Source organism: Condylura cristata, unplaced genomic scaffold (genome assembly GCF_000260355.1).
Source record: "Condylura cristata isolate star-nosed mole 26May11 unplaced genomic scaffold, ConCri1.0 scaffold00001, whole genome shotgun sequence".
NCBI lineage: Eukaryota > Metazoa > Chordata > Mammalia > Eulipotyphla > Talpidae > Condylura > Condylura cristata.
Genome location: NW_004567102.1, coordinates 59,671,595 through 59,691,575, shown reverse-complemented (window position 1 = coordinate 59,691,575; position 19,981 = coordinate 59,671,595).

Here is a 19,981-nt window from a genome sequence, read left to right as displayed (position 1 = left end):
ATTTTGCAAAATAAATCCTATAGTAGTCAAGTTTCTACTATGTTTCAATTTTGACAGTCAGTGATCTGGCTATAAAGCAAGCATACAGTTGCCAGTTTCTCTTCACATACTTTAATTCCCACAATCTGCAATTGCTTTATAAATTTTTTTCATTCTTAAGGTGTCATTTAATTTCCTTCTGAATATCAATACCAATATTCTTTTGAATTTAATGTATTGAAATCTGTAACAATTCATACAATTTTGGCCAGAATATCTGTTCAGTCATTACCTCCTTAGAGTCGCTCTATTGAGAGAGAGAGAGAGAGAGAGAGAGAGACAGAGAGAGAGAGAGAGAGAGAGAGAGAGAGAGAGAGAGAGAGAGAGAGACCTCTTTAAATCAAAGTTTGTCAGTTTTTAAGTCAAATAATTATGAGAATACCAAACTGTCCTTGTATTTCAACCTGCAGTAAATTGAATTCAGGGCTGATAATAATTTTGCGCATAGACGGCTGCCTCTTGGAAATAAACATCTTTGAAGCATCTGCAGTCTGTCATTTGAGAATGACAACCCTTTCACTTTGCCTCTAGACCTAGCTTATCAATCTGATTTCAAGCTACTGCCACAGTGTTGTGCTCTGAATGGTATTTTAGCTACAAATTCAAAAAAATAAAATTATTGTAATAAAAAATAGCACTCAAAAACTCATTTAATTCAATTCATAATACTTAAACGTTTAGAATTTAGAATAGGATGAAAGGAGCCTGATATAGTAAATGGCCTTTTTTTTTCTCTTGCTTTGGTTTGCAAGGTTAAATTTTGACAGCAAGCCATTGACAAATAAAAGGGCAGAAATGGGTTTGGAATGTGTATATTGACACAGAAAAAATAAGAAAGCATTACAGAAAGCTAAATTTCCACTGACTTGGGAAAGAGGCCACATTTTGAGATTAATTAAATTAACAAATATGTAGCATTTTTTGTTTATTTTTACCACACACAGCTCATAGTTGAAATTATAATTTTTGTCCTTGGTGGCCAAAATAATTTATAGAGTACGTAAAAATTAGCAAAAGAGGTGAAAGGTTTTCGGGTTCACAGGGCTCAATCTTATGTCAGGACCTTGATTTTGTTAAGAACAACCCTAAAGAAACAACCTGCACCATCATTTAATGTATTATTTTTTTAAGAAAAACTGAGCAAGTAGTAATAAATATCCTTCATAAAAATAAGCTTTATGATAAATGTGCCTACTAAAAAACATTCTCCCATGCAGATACTTAGACTGTTAGTTGCCATGTAACAGTGATTTTTGCTTGCAGCTTGTGGGGTTCTTTCCCTAATTCTAATTTCTCTTAGCAAGAAAAACTAAATTAAAGATCAAGATTATTTTATCACAATTTACATTTCATATACATTCACTTATTCCTGTAAATGTTATCCTAAGCTAGATTTTGGTAATATTTATGCTGAGATCTGTCTACATGAGTACATAGCTACATTCTGATGTTTCAACTTCAGCTGCAGACAAAAAAAAAATTCTTTCCTCCCAGACATGCTCAGTTATCTAAATTTCAAGATGGAATTCTTTGACTTTTGACTTTGCCCCCTCATTTATAGTATAGGTTTAATGTTATTATTGTTAACCTATAGTATCATAGCTTATTATCAAAATGACAACATACTGACTAATTTATTGGTATTAACTACTGAAAGGTATTATCATTATGTTATAATTCATAACATGATAACAATCAAAGACAATATTAATGATAATATTAGTATTTGGGAACACTAGTATGGGGATGGCTACAATGTAGCAAGCACTATACTGGTGACATTTAATGTTATATTTAGCCCTCAAACTGATCCTATGAAGTAAATATTATTCAATATTATATCTTTTTCAAATTTGCAAACTAGAACTAAAAGGTTTATTACCATGCCCAAGCACTTAGCTTGTACATGATACATGACTTAGATGCAGTTTTATTCACTGAGTTTCTGCAACTTTTTTCAGGTTTTCTTGTAAAAGACTTATAAAGTGGATAAAATTCCATGCTTTTTTTATTCTACCCTGTATTTCCAGCTGATTTCCTTAATTAATTAATTAAAATATGCTGACTATGGGCCCTTCCTGGTGGCACAATGGTTAAAGTACAGAACTATGAAGCTACTGCAGCCACTGCAGCACAAGTTTGATCCCCAGCCAGGAAGGTGACCCACATGATGTGGCAGACCTCTCCTGACCCACCCGCTGCTCCCCTCACCAGTGTATTCAGTCAATCTGCCTGTTCTGCTCCCCACTGTCTCTGGTGAATCCTCTCACCCCCGTACTGCTGCCCTGTACCCCAGCTCTGTATGCATAAATAAATAAATGTTTAAACAAATTAAAAAATGAAATTTATTAAAAAATATGCTGAACAACAAATATATTAAGATAAAGTTAATCAATCTTTGTTTTCCCCTTCTTCATGCTCCCTTGAGGTATATTTCTCTGTACTAGTCTCTGTACTGAAGCAAGCATGTAAAGTGCTCTGTGATTTTGCCAATAGTCTTCATTCACTACAGTATTCTTTGATATAAACGATTGTTGTTTACTAGTTAATTAGTTTGAAACTAAGAAGAGGTACTACCACGATATTTCTTAGCAAAAACAGTGTGAGGTAAAGATCCAGGCCACTTGCTTGGAGGTTTCTAAATCCCTTGTGAAAAGAGCTGTTTATTGACCCGAGAGACCCCATGATTCTGGTTAATCAGCCTAAGTATGAATCAGGAAGGGCAAACATGGATTTAGTGTAATCTTTAGCCTATTAGCCAAAAAAAAAAAATCCTTTGAACCCCATATCAGCTTTGCTGCCTATGCTACCTTTGCACAATATTATTCTACAGTATTCTATGATGCTGAAAGATACCCTAAAAATACATTTTACCTAATAACCAAATTCATTTTTATTTGCAATAAGAATAAGAGAACAATACTCTTGAATGGTATTTTAAAAGTGCAACTATGTAAATCTGATTTTTCAAAACCTTCTAAATGTTAGTAATAGTTGTTCCAAGTTTACAACATAACATAAATATGACTGTGCGTGTTTATATTCTGAAGTGTATATATCCATAATCAAACCATATCTAACCTATGGGTAACAAATGCAGACTTCACTTGGACCACTGATATCAAATTTTTAAACTGTTTACTACAGACACAATGCTTGCTTTCTGCTCTCTTTGTAATCAGTCAAAAAATTCTAACTGGTGTTAAAGGTATTTACTACCTTAATCTACATATTTTCAAACACAATTTGGTTTATACATATTCAGTTGTTCTAATACTTGGATAGCTGTCTCCATAATGTTGATTTACAGGTGCATGGATAAAGAAATATGTGCCTCAATGTAAATCAAAGTAAAATACGATTTAAGTTTAAATATCAATTTTGATTACAAGTTTGTTTTCTCATAGCTTTCTTTATTTAATGGAAACATGTAATTTACAAAATGATAGTGTACCTGTGATTTTATAAAGTTCAATCAAGGATAAGTTAAAAGAGATGCATATAGGAATAAAAATTTCACTATGTTAAAAATAATCGTGGTAAAATGGATGTCTACATAAAATGCAGAAAGAACACAGGATAGGAATTATAGTGTCTCACAAGTGGAACTTTAATCAAAAACATCACAGATTAGAAAACAAGAAAGATTAAGTAGGACATCAGGAAAAAATGAAAAATGGAATATTAATAAGACCCATGTATCAAAAAACTACAAAAATATTTGTTTCTGTTATAGACAGAATGACATTTTTTAGAAAATGCTTAACAATATTATGTCAAACCCTAATTATCATTTACTTCTCATCATTATTTAAAATAAATGTTAAATTTTTTTAAAGATATATTTATTTCCTCATACAGAACTGGGGTACAGGCCAGAGATGTGATGGGTGAGAAGGATTCACCAGAGATAGAGTGGGGAGCAGAACAGGCATATCGAGGAAGTATGCTGTTGAGGGGAGCAACAGGCAAGACAGGAGAGATCTGCCACGCCATGTGGATCTCCTCCGGGCCAGGTGGGGATCGAACTCATGGGAAGTGGCTTAAGCTTTTCAGTGCTGTGCTTTAACCTGCTGTGCCACCAGGGAGGGCCCAGAAATGTTTAATTTTAAATAATGCTACACTTGATGCCTCTTGGGGATGTGCCGTCTGCCTTAACTATTTCTCAGGATTTCCCACCAGTACCCACTGCTCTGTGCCATCCTTCCATTTCATTCCTTTCCATATCTCGGACCCTTACTAAATGTCTCATAGAAACCTACCACTTACCACTTTCATATCAGTAGAACTTCAGTAGTCTAATCCTTGTCTTTTTTCAGTCATTTCAATAGGCTCTGTTTTAGGGTTCCTAAAAAAGAAAAAAAAAATTAGATTGAAGTCCAGTTAAATATATTCGGGACATACATATATCTTACACATCTAAAATTCATACTTAACCTAGAGTCCTTTATTTTATCAGTCATCTCAGCAAATCCCAACCATGAATATATTTCTGATGACTGCCAGGCTGCCAGGGAAGGGTATTTCAGATGATGAGAATCACATTTCCTTGGAGCAGACTAGAAAGGTTATTACAGTAGTCAAAAGCATCTTCAGTTTCCCACTGGTGGTTCAATCACTTTGAAAAGTTAGATAATTTTTTTAGCAATTTAGATGAGATCTAGTGTAAATCTCATATTTATGGTTATTTTTAGGCTTGACTTTTATTTACAAAAATGTAAATAAAATGTTTTGATGATTTTATTTATAAGAAAAACAGCCTCAGTTTGTTAACTACTATGTCAGCTTAGAATAATGACCAAATGCCTGCGACATTTAAATTTAAGGCCTGGTCAGGCCTTCTGATGACTACCCTCTGGATGGGGAAAAGACAACTTCATATATCCACCTCGGCATTTCATTCAAAAGGCTGCCTCTGGTTTCAATTTGAATATAGGTGAAAAAGTAATGAAGTAAGGAATGAAACATTTAGTAGCATTCCTAGATTCTGAGACAATGTCCTTTGGTGCAAAGCAGATTCTCACTGACTCATGATTTAATTTAATTTGAATATATATGGATATTCTCAGCTTCATTTCTGAACCTGTGGCTTTTATAAAAATGTTAGTGCTTACATTTATATAGACCACTTCTAAAGACAGGATGCATAGATGAGAGGCTGAGGTTCATAATACATAGGTCAAATCTCTATCCATTTGCCCTTTATTCTAGGAAAGGGGAAATTCAGTGTAAAAATATCAAATGATGCATTGGCATTCATGGCAGGTACCACATTAACAGAATTTACAATGTTTTTGAAGTGAAGTAATGAGAACTTCTCTGCAGCTTCAGTAGCAATGTTTAACATAGCATAATGAAAAATGGTATTTTAATTTTCATGCTTGACCTCTACCGTAGGTGTTAATCCTGTTGTAGACCCTATAATTCTCCAACTATTTGAGGTGAAAGAAAAATTATATTCCATATCTTTCACAGATAGGACATATATTTTGGGAAATCTAGATGCTAAGAGAATCTATTCATGTGTTGAACAGCAGGGACAACATGGCAAAATCCGCTATTTTGCATTTGAACAGGACATTAAACAGTGGATTATTATATCAAATTCTAAATTTAAGAGCATATTCTACCTATGACATAGATTAAGATGTAAGACTATTAAAATTCAATGAAAATGCCTTATATATTTTTGCAGTGATTATTTTGAAGGTACTTAAACTTATCAAAGCATTTGCCAGAAGTAAGGTTTTTACAAAGGTGACTTCATAGGACAATTAGGGGTTTCTGGGTAGCTGGGAAAGTCTGCTTTAAAAATAAGAACTGGTAGTTTTGAGAGAACTAGTGAAGGCCTTGGAGAGTGAGTGTGCTTCGTATTGTTATTCTGAAGACAATAAAAGAACAAAAAAATAGTTATTTCTGAAATTAGTGTAGAAAATCAAATAGACAATGGCATTATTTCAGGTTACTCTTCATTATCAATAAGTAGAATAGAATATAGAGGTTAAGAAGAGTTTGCCATGTGAATAGCAGAGAAGGATAAGTGGAAGAATAAGAAATTAGGACAGGAATTGTGCAGAAAGAAGTAAGATAATGAACAAGATGTGAGAGTTCATAGTTGAGTTACTTTTTGCTTCACGCCTTCAGGCACTTGAGAAACCCACCTTGTTTGGCAGTAGCAACTTTTCTAAGAGGCTGTGTCTTAATTTTTTTCTCCCTCTAAAATAAAGACTATCCAAATTAGTAGCTATCAACAATGGCTACATGCTAGATTAAACTGAGATATTTTCTAAATGTTATGATACCTGAGTTTTTCCCCCAAATATTTTGACTTACTTGATTTGTTAATTAATTAAGTGAAAGTATTCCAGAAGTACACTTAGAGTTGGGAGTATCTGCTCAAGATGAGAATAAACATGGATATGTAAAATATTCTTCCTTGCAATGGACATATTAAACGATTCACTCTTGGCGGCCAAACCATTGGCTGATATACCTAAGTGTGCTCTTTCCTGACGATGAATTTTGACACTTTTTCATGAAGGAAATAAATTAGCGAGACACCCTTACTCAGTTCAAGCTTTGTTATCTTAAACACATTCATGTGTGAAAGCCAGAGGAAGATGAAAAACACATATGTTTCCAGAGGCTATCAGTGAACTGTTGGAAGGATACTCTCTCTGAACCTGGGTATTAGGGCGCGATGGGGAAAGGTGTATCCTGGAGACCACAGAAGGAGGCACTGACCACTCGGTTTTGCTGTGGACATTAGGCTGACAGCACAATACCTTTAATCCTTTGATCTTCAAGAAAGACTTAGAAATTGGATTTTTGTGTGAAATTTGCAGTGGTTGATGATTAGGAAAGAATGTATAGCTTTTGAGCACTAGTGAACAAATGAAACACCTCTAGGTAGTTGGTGTAACCTAAGAGATGCTAGTTGGAGACTCCTGGTGTACATTTATATGTGTCTCAGAGTACGGTCCTTGGATCATATGCATCAAAATCCTCACAGATCCCTGAATCTGCTGAGTTGCTCTTTATAGTTACTACACTTTTAGTATGAGTTTAAGGCAAACTTTGAGAAGTTTGTAAGTCATGTATGTAGCTATTGTCTCTGTAGGGAGAAAATGTGTCCTTATTTACATCTGTTTCAATTGATTATAAATAGTACTGCTATTCACTTTCAGAAGAGAAAGATGAGGAAATAATGATTATGCACATATATGATACCTCAAATGATATTAGCAACAACTAATTATGAGTTTGGTGTTAATTGTTTTTCCACTAACTTGACTAAATTAGCTAGATTTTGTGAATTTTCTAATGGTATAGAAAATAAAAGATACCCTTTCCTTGCTAGAAATGCCAGTAGAAAAGCTATGTTTTTTAGGTAAAGAATATATAGCCTTGTGGTCTTCTCCTGATGAAACACAGTGATCCAATCCGATCCTTTTTTAAGAAAGCAATTGTTTTTTAAATTCTTTAAATTGTCTAAAGACATATTATTAATTTTTTTTCCTTTTTTTTTAAGATTTATTTATTTATTCAGGGGTACAAGCCAGAGGTGCAGGAGCAATGGGAAGCTTCACGAGAGACAGAGTGGGGAGCAGAACTGGCAGTTCGATGAAGTACACTGCTGAGGGGATCAGTGGGTGGGTCAGGAGAGGTCTGTCGTACCATGTTCACCACTTTGGTGGCCAGGGATCGAACTCGCACTGAAGCAGCTGTCACCAACCTGCAATGCTGCATGCCAAACCATTGGGCCACCAAGGAGGGCCACTAAAAACAATTTAAAAAGTAATTCTTCTGTAATATCTGGAGCTTAATTCAACTATCCTTGAACATGGGGTGGACTTGGTGACTCATTTCTACCAAACAGAATATAGAAAGTAAAAACTTGTCATGCATCACCCTAGCCAAGCCATGAGGTTAAGTTTGGCAGTACAAGTAATGTTGATACCATCTACTGTCTGACACAATGGGATGAAAAGGACATCTCACTGATATAATATGTAGTCATAAGAATTATTATAGAAAGCCAAAATGATGAACACTATAAAAAAATCTAACTTGTAAACTTCACTAAATGTTGAAGATAAGGAAACATTGAGAAACTCACAGGTCAGAGAAACTAAGGAGATGTGTAGTTCAGTAGGGACTGCATCCTGAGTTAAGTCCTAGAAGAGAAAAATCAGAAAACCTGTAAAATGTGATTACAAATTTTAACTCCATCAACAGTATTTTATCAGTATTAATTTCTTAGTTTAACAAATGAACTGTGGTTGGTTATATTAACATCTCAGAAAACTGGAAGAGGGATAAATAAATTTTCTGTGTTATCTTTTCATTTTTTTTCTGTTACTCAAGCATTCCAGAATTAAAGTTTCTACTGAAAGATACTATCTCACTTTTTTAATATAAGTACATGCTTAAAATTATTAAGTCACATATGCATACACATACATATGCACACACATGCATGCATGCATGCATACAACACACACACATATGCAAACACATACTTCAATTTTACTCTACCTATAACTAAACCTTCACTAGATGGACCAATATTTTGAATTTCTAAGTTCAACAATTTCTAGTTCAAAATAGTTGCTAAATACATACTTGTTACATATAAATGGCCCATATTTGGTTTTAGCTGCAATTCAGCTCTTAGATTTCTTGTCATGCCTTTATCCTCATCGTCTTCCAGGCTTCCTTCAAAAGGCTGGGTATACTATTAGAAACAAAAGTCACCTTTTCACATGAAATATCTTTCCAATACAATCAAGCTTTTGTGAAAATAAGTCAAGCAATATGATATTAAAGACTTTATGCTTAGAAGTTAACATAAAATCTTAGAATAAGATTTAAATAAATGAATGAAGTATATGGGCACATTTCACCATAATCTGTGTTAACCACAGATTTATTTCCACTCATGGTAGAACAGACTATACTAATTTATGATTCTTATTTTAACTTACAATTTTTGTCCCATGGAAGAGTAACATGCCTTGGACCAGCCTGATATTAAAATTCTTCCCTCTGATTTGTCTTTATATAGCAGCAACTTGTTTTGTTTGAGCTGTTAAAATGAAGCTTTTAATCTTAATTTACCTCTACATTTGTTCTCCTCCTAAATGGAAGAATTAAAAGGCTATAAACTTGTGATATATCAGCAACTGGGCTTTCTCCATCACTGTTTCATTATTATTGCTATAGATATGATTCTTAACTTTTATTTTATTTTATAATAGTTTATTTTTATATCATTTTGTACATTTTTTTCCCATCTCAATTGTAATCCCCGTGGGTTTCCCATCACCAAGTCACCCGTGTGCCATCACCATAATCCCGTGCACTTCCCTCCCCAACCCCCCAACAAAATGTCTCTGGTATATGGATGTTCATTATTCTTGTTATTTTCTTGCCTGGTCCATTATACTCCTGCTATGAGTGAAACCATCCGGTATTTTTCTTTCTCTTTCTGGCTTATCTCACTAAGCATGATCTTTTCCAGCTCCATCCAAGTTGCTGCATGATTCTTAACTTTTTTTTTTAAAGATTTATTTGTGCATACAGAACTGGGGTATAGGCCAGAGGCTCAGGGGCAGTGAGAGCCTTCACCAGAGACCGAGCGGGGAACAGAACAGGCAGATCAACGAAGTACACTGCTGAGGGGAGCAGCGGGTGGGTCAGGAAAGGTCTGCCGCACCATGTGGTCACCTCCGGGGCAGGCGGGAATCGAACTCATGCAGAAGCGGCTTTAGATTCTCAGTGCTGTGCTTTAACCCTCTGCGCCACCAGGGAGGGCCTGATTCTTAACTTTTAGGGAAGAAACTAATAGGAACTTTTCCAAAAACTTCCAAAAACTTTCCCCTACTTTAAAAAAATCTCAGTTTTACTTCTTTGTTTTATGAAATGAATTTCATAAGTTTACGACATTGAATTTTTCAATCTTCTTTTGAAACTGCTAATAATTTATCTTCAAAAGCTTTTGAAATTATGAAAAAATATTTTCCAGAAGTGATTTGTATTTTCTCAAACCATTTTTAAGTAATTATGAGGGAATTAATACCTTATATGTTTTCCTAAGTTTGCACAAAAGTTAAAGTTGCTAGACTGATAGCAGAAATTTATTAACCAATAACAAAGCTATTAATTAGGAAGATAAAGAACTCAGTAATGTAGGCAGAGTAAAGGAGCTATCATTTTACATATCTTCAGCTTCATTTTAGATAGCAACTGGATCATCTAGGTAACTTGCTCACAGTTGGAAGTTAAGATTCATCATATTGGAATTGAGAAGGTAGATAGTGCCTAGAATTCTTTACTTATGGATAGGGGATAGGAAAAGAAACTTTTTTTTTGTCTCATAAAACTTAAAACACGCACACACACACACACACACACTCACACACAAAAAACAACCAGCGAAAAGAGGAACAAAATAATGGTGTGAATACATGGAAATTAGTTTCAGAAAGTTCTAAAAGAGGGTAACCCAGAGGCTTTCTGGATTCCTGACAAAGAAAGCTGAAGTTGCCCATACTTTATCCATGCAGGCGCCTTGACCCTTTGCTCCTGAGACACTGCAGAAGAGTGGTGACTCCTATTTACTATTTCATTTTATTTTACAGTCCAACATACTATTTTCTATATGGTGCTACCTGTAATTCCTTTATTTTTTTTCCTGCCTCTACATCTGTTATTATCTCTCATATTTCAGTATCTTGTCATCTTTCTTGAGATCTAACAGTTCTTGAACATTTCTTGATTTTTAAACATCCTAGGAATAGGAAATGGTATTATAGATATATTTTCTGCATATTAAAAGTATAACTTGTCAGGTATTCCATATTGTGTGTGGCTATCATATATTCACACTGATATGAAGTCCTTTTTCCTGTTCTATAATAATGTGATGATTTGATAAATAGTAGCCAGCACTTTGCCATTCATGAGTATTGATTCCTGTTTGGGTGATTTGCATTTATATATACTTGGTTCTTTTTCCCTCTCTTTATCGACCCTTACCCCCCCCCCCAATAAATTGAATTTCAGACAAATGTGGAAATATGCAATACTAGGGGAAAATTATTTCTTACCTCTATTTCCTGTGACTGCATTTCATTTTTAATATAGCAGCTACAAAAAGTGGACCTTTGAGTCTGAGGTCTGTTTTTGCATTTCAATGTGACTGGCACTATTGTTCAGCAAGTATCTATGAAATCAAATAAAAGACTAAAACTCCCATTCAATTAGCTGGAACATTATGTTGGCCTTTTCATTACGCTCAGTTTTTTTACACTGTTGTCTAAAATACCCAGATATCTACATACTTATATTAAAAAGAAGACAAGAGATTAAAAGCATGTAATAAAAATATTCATGGAAAACATTCCTCACTAATAATATCTCATAAAAGTTTATACATTGAGCCCTTACTCACTCCAGTTTGATCACATTTATTAGTAAGCGAGGAGAAGTGTTGAGAAAAGAACCTAAAACAATGGACATAAAGATATGAATGTGATTACATCTGGATCATGGGAGAATTAGAGATCATTTAATAGATACATTTTAAAAACAGTTATTTACAGATGACAAAAGTAATTATATTGTTGTCATCTGTAAATAACTACAATTCAGGGTATATTTTTGTTACACAATTAAAGAGAAGGGAGAATGTATGAACAATTAAAAGACTAATTACTCAGTTGAGTACCCAGTGTGGTTTCTGCTAAATCAATATTAAACAATAAATTAAGACTATAGGGCAAATAACTCCCCCTCTTAACTTTGACTTCATAATTTTGGAATATTAGATGGCAAGGGATACTTAATGCACTTGTCACTATTTACTTCATGATGGGGGGAATAAATGATTTGAGAACAGGGAACCAGGATGGCTAACTTAATGTTGGTAAGAGAAAGAAAATGCAAGAAAAGCAAAAGTTCTTTGAATGATGTTAAGATTTTGTTGAGGCAAACTCAGCTTGAAGATAATTTCTCTCCCTAAATTCAAAAAGTCTTTAATATTCTTTGCATTTCATCTTCAGAACAAAAGATATTTGAAAAAGTTATTCAAAGACTTAAGGGATTTTGCAGAGCACATTTGAATCGAAGGTGGATTTTACATATCTTCAGATTTTAACTTGCTGCAGGTAAAAACATAGGGGAAAAAGACTAACGAAGACCATAAAAAGCTGTATTCAAGAAATGAAGTCTTTATTTTATCAAGAGTAGATATGGAAAATTTTCAGGTTCTCTACAATTAGCATATAGTTTTTGATATTACCGCAGGGCAATAGAGTCCAACGTAGAAAGGAGTACTTGGAATACTGGAAAATAGGGCACTGTTTTTGTTAGATTTCTTAGACTGCTCAGCTGAAGAGTACAAGGGAGTGTGGAAACAGCACACATAAAGAAAAGGATCTCAATTACCCTGTTTGTGTGTTGATGGGTGGTAGTGTGTGACTTTGTTAGTGGAGAGAGTGAGAAAAAGGCCAGAGGCAGGGCCAGGAGGGAAGACTGACTGTTCCTAAGTCTATGTGTAGAGACCTGCCCAGCTACCCCCATTGTCACCAGAATAGTGTAGAATCATGCCCAATTTTAAACAACCTGCTTATGTTCATAGTCTTTGAAAAAAGATAATCTAGGCCGAAACCAAAGCTGTAATGATATATAACTACAAACAGAATGAATTTGAGATAATGAAGATATAAAAATCAGTGAAACTGAACCCTGAAGAAGTCTGCTATGATTTCCACATTCCATATTATATATATGAATGACTAAGTGGGTGTTTCTTTCACATGTTTACATTGTGCTATTCTGAAGACACAGTGACTAGGTCCCAGTGATCCAGCAACAGCTTATCCTGTAGGGGTCCCTCTTAAATTGTAACTCAAGTTCTAGGATTGCTCTAACGTGACCCCTTCATAGAATTCGTGAGAGTGGATAACAGAATTGACTCTCTCTACTCTAATTTTCTTCTACAGCTTTTAGTCTTGAATTCATATTGTAGCATTCTGACTACCAGACATCATAGGATTTACTTGGAATACTGGAAAATGGGGCACTGTTTTTCTTAGATTGCTCAGCTGTCACGAATGAATTATTTTTGCTGGGCCAAGAGAATGTCTTTATTTTCAAAATAAGCTAAATGAGATTATTGCTAGCCTCTTAAAATTTCTCCTTCGTATTAAGAAAATTTTAAACCTCTACTTAAATATGTATGTACACGTGTATATGCATACATATACATACACACACACATCTATATGTTAAATTATAACAGTTACCTTACTTAAATAATTATTTGAGAAATTAATTTGTATTTATAGTATTATATATAGAGAGAACAAATAGTTTCAAGAAATGCAAACAGAATTGTCATTACCAAAAGAAGTTTCCATCTTTTGTTAATTAAACGTCTATTTTCCTTATTTGAAAATGCTAAATTAAGTGGCAGGTTCTTATTTTGTATTACAGTGATGAACATTTTATGATCTAAATTCTATTAGCAAGTGAGAGGATAATTGTGACTAAAATTCAATGGCTCAAATGTTTTCTTCCTAATTCTGCAAAATAAAGCCAATAAAATGAAGTTCTTAAGTAGATGATGAGACATTTCCTTAGCATTAGAAAATTTGGCATAGAAAACCCCTATTTGGCCTAGGAAACACATATATATGTAATAATACTCCCAAGTTCTTATTATTGCAGGCTGAAAAATCACAAGCATTTCAAATATATAATTTAAAGAAATCTGATAAAGATTATATTAATCTAAAAATGGAATCAAGGGTAACTTTGAGAAAGTTACAATAATATAAAAATAAATAACCCTGCCTCAGTGTGATCTACTTTGTATTTCCCTTGTTACAATGATGTATATAAGTTAAGCTTCTGTCTTTCCGAAGTCATCCTTTGTTGAATTTATCTCCTCTGCCTCTGCGATAACGTTTCCTTGTTTTCAAACTGAGCTTATTTCTCCTTGTAAAATTATACAATTTTTATTTCTCTTTGTGAAACCATACAATCAGAATTTTAACAATGTACTCTCTTGTATTTTTAATTCTGTTTGGGTTTTGGTGTTTGTGTTTTTTCAACCAGATTGTAAGTTCTTTCAGAATGTGGAAGAAATCATATCTCTTCAGGCTCTTTATAGAGTATTGAGCAAAAAAAAAAAAAAAAAAAAAAAAAAAGTTACCCAGTGAATCCTATTGATTACCATCTTAAATATTAAAAATTCATCAGAAGTAATTGTTTTCTGATACTAAAATATCACTGTCCTATACATCAGGAGAATATTATAAAGGTGGAATGTAAAATATTAGAAGCAAGTGAACTCTGTAACTAGAAGATTTCTAAAGCAAACCTTTACCAGATGTTCATGTATTAAAATAAGAAATGCTAAACAGGAAAAGAGCTTTCAGAGAGCAAAGCAGGTGTTAAGATAAACCCCTGAGGGTTGACAAGAATAGGAAAAAAAAAACAAGCACAATAATAAGAAAGGCAAAAGATAAATTTATAGGATATGCCCATTTCAGATTAATAGATCAAACTCCTCAAAATAGCACTCTCAATAATCACTTTCTATAGAAAACAGCAGGTGTAAGATGATTAACATTCACATGCTCATGTGATTCTATATATATCTGTCTGCATGGACTATGCAATTTACTTAATAGATTTAAATTTTAAGATTTTATTGTAGCCACCACAGGGATTTTTAGAAACTTACTATATTTCATTAACTGAGACTATTTACCATCATTCATACATTTTTCTGTCAGTCACTAAATATGTTGGCTCCTCTTTTCTACTAACAGTCTTTACTAAGAGGCATGGCTCAATTAATTTTCTTAAAATAACAGTTTAATCCTTTGAGTGGCACCTCAAATTTGCTTCATACATTTACATGTCAAACATATTGATTCCTTCTCACATAGTGCATCAAGTTTTTATAGTGTGCATTGATGTGGAAAGATCTCAGTAACATGGTTCTGCTTACAAGTCCACACTGCGTTTCACTGTTTGAATGCAGTATCTATGAATGTATCTTTTCCTTCATCTTTGTGAATTTACTCAAAATACTTTTATCTGAAATTTTTGAGTACATTTTAATTTCATGACGCTGAGTTTGCATGAGTTAGCCATAAGTACTGTGTAGCTATTACTACAGTTATATCCAACAGATATAATTTTATATTCCTTTGATGACTTGTATTTTGTACATTTTCTTCTGCTTAATCATATCCATCTTCACCTAAACTGTGTTTTTTTTAAGATAAGGGTATATTTTCATTCATATTAATTCTTAGACGTATTGAGCACATATTATGTAATATGTGACATAAATTACATATACTCCATAGCATTCAGCAATAAAGTATTTGATTGTACTTATTATATACTACTGAAGCAACATTATGTAATTGATTGTTGCAAGTTTTTTTTTTCCTCCATGCTGACAAAATTGTATTTTATCTATTGGCACATAAGATAAAATTCCCCCCCTAATTAAGTAATAAAAAAGTTCTATGCTAATAAAATCTGGTATAAAACTCCTCAAAATCCATAATTAAAAACAAATTAGATAGCAAAATAAGTGTGAAAAGACTAGAGATTCATAAGCATATCAGAGAAATTAGTGCTGTCCAGTATATAAAGGGAATTTTCATAACTGAATGATAAAATAAATAATCTAATAAAAATAATAGATACTTGCCGTACAAATGACCAATAATTGTATGGTAAACTGATAAGCATCATTACTTGTCAGAAAAATGAAAATTATGACTAGAAATATATTAAATATGTTCTAACAAAATATCTAAAATTTAAAAGACTTGTCACAAAATATTGGCAAGAATATGCAACTTTTTCTATTTATGGGATTCTAATTGATGCAACCACTTGAAAGTTTTTGCAGTTTCTTATAAAATTAAATATGCCCCACTCTCCATCATAAGATATCAAACTACATTTTAAAAAGGCCCTGGTATACCTCACATGAGAATTTATAAACGAATTTTGGTCATTTGATACCATAGAAAACTACCTTATAATAAAATAAAACATAAAACAACATGGATGAGTCTCAGTAACATTCTGCTAAATGAAAAGGTCTTATGAAAAAGGTCAAATACAATAAAAATTTGTAATGTTATTATGGAATAGACAAATATTGTTCACTTGGAAAGAGAAAAAAGCAATAGCTATTGTCTCTGGGAATAGAGATGGAGGCAAGGACTGACTGCAAAGAATGAGTTTGTGTGGTGTGGTGATATTAATGTTTTGTGACTTGGTAGCAGGATGCATTACATAACTTTAGGCATTTGTCAGAATCTAGTGGATGTTTAGTTAAAATGTGTCTAAATTCAGGACTTAGTGAAGTGATTAGATATGTAATAAAGCAAACTTAGTATATTGTTAATTGTAAGATACAGGTGGCAGGCACATCTATATTAACTATAAATTTGCTTTAAATTTACCTTATGTCTCTACATTAGTATGCTCTAGAGACAACATGAATCTAAAGCAACAATTCAAGAACATATGAGTTAAATCTGGTGCTTGTCATAAGAAAATCTGTTAAATCTGAGAACTCAGGGCTTTTATTTTATAAAGAAGATGGGACAGAAGAAAGTCTTAAACATACACAAGATGGGTGAGGGTTCTAATTACTCTGTCAAGGGGACTATAAATTAGAATAAACACACACACACACATATGCATAGCTTACATAAAGGAAACTAGCAAGGAGACTTGTCTGCTTCAACATTAATTTCTGTGAAGGAAGAAAAAAATTGAAAATAACAGATTCTCTAATAAGATTGAAGCTCAATTTTATATATTAGCTGAAACCCTTGTGGCTATTAATGAAATGTCCACTGGGTTAAATCAACACTTTAAGGGCAACCAGGAAAGCAGACATTTAATTTTTAAGGTCTTGCAAGGGTAGATGTTTCCCAAAATACCTGTTTTGCATCCTGAGGACTATATCAATAAGCAATAAACCTCTGTAAAATGAAGCCTTGTGAATAGGTGAGGAGGTCTCTTAGTGAAATATATGAAAGGATGTTTTTCTAGCAATCTGCAAAATCAATAGAAAGTATATGCATGGAAATAATATCACTTATATCTCACATAATTATTGAATTTTAAAAACAGAAATACAACATAAATATACCCAGGTATATAAATATTTTTTTAATTCCTGATTTTTGTGGTTTCTAACTATGATGCATAAATGTATAAATGTATAAACCTAATAGAGCATCACCACCAACCTTGATAACAAGAACTTGATAATCTACAAAACTATGATTTTTTTTTTGGAATCACTCAGAGAACAAATGTAGAGCAATTAACTAGAGCAAGAACACTGGGTCACTCATAACAGTTTAGAAAATGAAACACTAGATAATACAGGTGGATAACAAAATTCAGTTAAAAATTTTAATGAAACACTGAAGACTCAAGGTGGGATAACAAGAAAGTATGGAATTCCTAGGACACAGGGTAGTTAACCATTTCCTGCAGGTATGTCTCTATCAATTACTATGCGATGCTCACAGGGCTACATGGAGGAGCTTCCTTTGATTGAGCAGCCTCTCTGAGGATCAAGACCCCAGGAAGGGCTGAAAGTTGAGAATAGAGCAGAACAATATCCATTGTTTAGAAGGATTCATGGTATTTATCTCAATCTTAACTCTCCTACACTTGATGTCTATATTCAAAAGGAAACATACATGTCTTTATTCCTTTTTTCACAACTTACTATAAAGATAATGTTTAAAATAGTGTATTAGCAAAAGTTAGATAAGTGTAACAATGAGACAGAATAGATTATTAAAATACACTCACACACATGATCAATATATTTTGTACACTTGCAAAGATCAGGTTATGAAAAAGGTATAATCCTTAAGTAAATGGTCCTGTAACAATTATATAACCATACACACCAAAATGAACCACATTCAAGATATTTTTAGGCATACAAAGATAATCTCAAAATCTGTCATGGCCTTTGCATAACTTAAAACTCTAAAATGTAATATGACACAGGAGAAAATATTTGTAATTTTGCATTAGTTTTATCAAAATTAAGAACTTACACTGTTTAAAAGGTAGTTAAAAGAATTAAAAGACAAGTCACAGACTGAGAAAAATGTAACACATATATCCCCTAAGAGATTTACACTCACATTATATAAAAATAGTCTTAAATGTGTGAAGAACTCTCAAAATTCAATAAGAAAATTATAGTTTTAGTTAAAAATAGGCAAAAGATTTAAACATATACTTTACTAAGAAATCTTGTTTTCTGGGATTACCAACAGTCCCTGACTAGGGTTTTTGACACTTGTAATAATTCAAAAGCAATATATATTTCAGAAACTTTACTTCAAAATTTGATTTCCTGGACTTGTGATATTCAGGACTCGCATGTGATGCTGGGGAGTAAAAGTGAGCCACAGCTCCCATCAGCCCCGTGGGGATAAACACCCCCACCAGTTACTCTCAAGTCTCATCAGAAAGATCAATTGGTGACCTGTTGGTGTAGGGTCCCCATCATCCAGCAACTAATTTTAGTTCAGTGCTTCAAGCATTCTTTAGACCTAGTGTGCTGTGTCTTAGTGATGTAATTCATCCAGCCATTCTGTTTTTCATTTTCAGTAAAAATTTCAATGAATTACATGTGCTTTTCAATACTTTATTATAAAATAGGTGATATGTGAGATGACTGCTCAACTGAAGGCTAACATATGTGTCCTGAGCATGTTGAAGTAGGCTAGGCTAAGCTGTGTTTGGTTTGTTAGATACATTGTAGATATTTTTGACTTATGATATTTTTAAGTTAGGGTGGATTTGGGGGGTGTAATGCCATCATAAGTGGAGGGAGATCTGTTCGCATATGAATAAAAACAAAAGATCAAAAATGCAAATTAAACCTACCTTGAACACTTCTTCTTAGCTATTAGAATATCCTGGTAAATAAAATGTAATTTCCAAGCCCTCACCCTTAGAAATTCTGATGAAGTGTTTGAATATAGAGGCTGACAAAACTGTAATGATAATAATCATCACAGATGATTCTAACTTAGTCAGTCTGTGGCATGTGGGAACCCCTATTCTAAATGAAATCTCATCATGTAGATGCTACCAGTGAGGACTATACAGAATCCCAACCACAGGACTCAGTCAAAGGCTGTTTAAAATAGTCTGTATCTATTATGAAGGAACACTGATTACCTCCAAAGAGTTCCTAATAATTTTAAGCATTATATATAGCATATACTAGTTATAGAAAAAGCACTGCATAGCAATTCAAGTTTATGAATTTTCTGCACAATAAGAGGTAATTACAGTTTTCCCATTTCTAGAAGAAACACACTTTGAGACAAAGCTTCATCTTGAAAAAGTGTGCTTTAATCAGTGCAATCAGACAAGTCAACAAATATTAATTCAATTCCTTCTTTACATATGAGAGTGTGGAAAATGATCGGAATACTGTATTTTTTCCTAGATTTTTAGGAAACATGTAATCTTTTGTAGTTTTCAAGACATGTAGTCACATAAATACAATATTAACTAAATCAAAATTTAGTGATTTTGAATAATAACCATGTATGCTTAATATGATAGTGCTCACTATATCTGGGCAGAGCATGATTTTCATAAAAAACCTGATGCCATAATCTCATTATGTGAGAAAACAAAGATTCCCAGAAAGTAAATGGTGGAATAAGGCGAGGTACTGGATTTCTCTATCTTCATTGCTGGAGAGCACTCTTCTATATAAAGATGTGTTTCAGAGTCTGAATTAAATTTAGATTAGAGTCAATAATTTCTTTGGAAGAGGATTCAAAATAATCAGGAAATAAAAACTCCCTAAAGAAAAAGTATGTATACTTGAGAT